Here is a 1,885-nt window from a genome sequence, read left to right on the forward strand (position 1 = left end):
TAAGTATTACCTTCAAAGAAATTTACATAAATGCACTTTCAAGGTTATCCCAAAGTGTAGCTAGACTAATAAAAGTATGCTTCTTCAGGTAATTCACTAGTAAAAGAATTTAAGAGCTCAAATGCAAACTCCCTTTTTAATGTCTTCCACGTGCTCCCCAATCACTCTAGCTGCGAACAGAAAAGAAGATGAATAAATCACCATCTCTCAAAAGGAGAATGATTAGAAAAAAAATGTATGGTGACATACTATATTATGTTCATAATTTGATCTTTCAAGGCAGCATAGAAAGATTTTACAGTTTTCTAACAGGAATAATTTCCAGTTCAGCATAAACAATTTTTTTTTTTTTAATGAACATGGTATATGCATCAGTTGAGTATTTAAACAATCTAAAATGACATATAATGGGGAAGCTGATAACATCAATACCTTAAATCATGACATACTGATCATTTTTTTTACAGAAAAGAATGAAAAAAAAAACTCAGACTCAATGGATGAAAAAAATTATACCACGGTGAAGGAGTTCATACTTTTAGGATTTACGACAGACTCGTGGTTACAGAGTTCTCTTTTATATCTTCCTCATCATATATATCAGCAGTCTTTTAGGGAACATCACCCTGATTTCTCTGATCTGTGCTGATTCTCGGCTCCATACAGCCATGTATTTCTTCATTGGGAATCTTTCGTTCCTGGATCTCTGGTATGCTTCCGTCTATGTCCCCCAAATCCTAATGACCTGCATCTCTGACGACAAGCGCATCTCTTTTGCTGGCTGCTTAGCTCAGTTCTTTTTCTCTGCTGGACTGGCCTACAGTGAGCATTACCTGTTGGCTGCCATGGCTTATGACCGCTATGTGGCCATCTCTAACCCGTTGCTTTACTCCCAGGCCATGTCCCCAAATTTATGTGCCAGTCTTGTTTCAGCTGCCTACTTTAGTGGCTTTGTGAACTCATCCATCATCACCAGTGAAACATTTACCTTGAGCTTCTGCAGGAACAACGTCATTGATGATTTCTTCTGTGACCTGCCCCACCCACCCCCTTGTCAAGTTGGCCTGTGATGTGAAGGAAAGCTACCAGGCTCTGCTGTATTTCATACTTGCCTCCAACGTCATCACTCCTGCCGTGCTTATCCTTGCCTCCTATTTCTTCATCATTGCTGCCCTCTTGAAGATCAACTCCACCCAAGGCCGCTTGAAGGCCTTCTCCACCAGTGGCTGTCACCTGACAGCTGTCACCTTGTACTATGGGTCAATTCTCTTCATTTACTCCCGGTCAAGTATGAGCTATGCCCTGGAGAGGGATAAAGTGGTGTCTGTGTTCTACACAGTGGTGATTCCCTTGTTGAATCCCTTGATCTATAGCTTAAGAAATAAAGATGTTAAAGATTCCTTGGGGAAAATGTTAGATAGAGCAAAGTTTCTTTAGCAAAGGCTTTGTAAACAGTAAGTATAATGGTCATCTGAGTTAAATTCACCCATTCCAGTCCATTTTAGTCTGCTGATTCCTAGAATGTCGACGTTCACTCTTGCCATCTCCTGTTTGACCACTTCCAATTTGCCTTGATTCATGGACCTAACATTCCAGATTCCTATGCAATATTGCTCTTTACAGCATCAGACCTTGCTTCTATCACCAGTCACATCCACAACTGGGTATTGTTTTTGTTTTGGCTCCATCCCTTCATTCTTTCTGGAGTTATTTCTCCACTGATCTCCACTAGCATATTGGGAACCTACCGACCTGGAGAGTTCCTCTTTCAATATCCTATCATTTTGCCTTTTCATACTGTTCATGGGGTTCTCAAGGCAAAAATACTGAAGTGGTTTGCCAAGGGAGAAGACTCTTGAGAGTCCCTTGGACTGCAAGGAGATCC

The 1,885-nt window shown here is 40.7% G+C and overlaps 1 pseudogene; it reads left to right on the forward strand.

Moving 5' to 3' along the window:
- Positions 1 to 496: 496 nt before the first annotated feature.
- Positions 497 to 1,437, forward strand: LOC147358633 (olfactory receptor 9G19-like; annotated as a pseudogene).
- Positions 1,438 to 1,885: the final 448 nt, after the last annotated feature.

Source organism: Bos grunniens, chromosome 15 (genome assembly GCF_055505025.1).
Source record: "Bos grunniens cultivar Pamir isolate PY7600 chromosome 15, Bosgru_T2T1.0, whole genome shotgun sequence".
Lineage (NCBI taxonomy): Eukaryota > Metazoa > Chordata > Mammalia > Artiodactyla > Bovidae > Bos > Bos grunniens.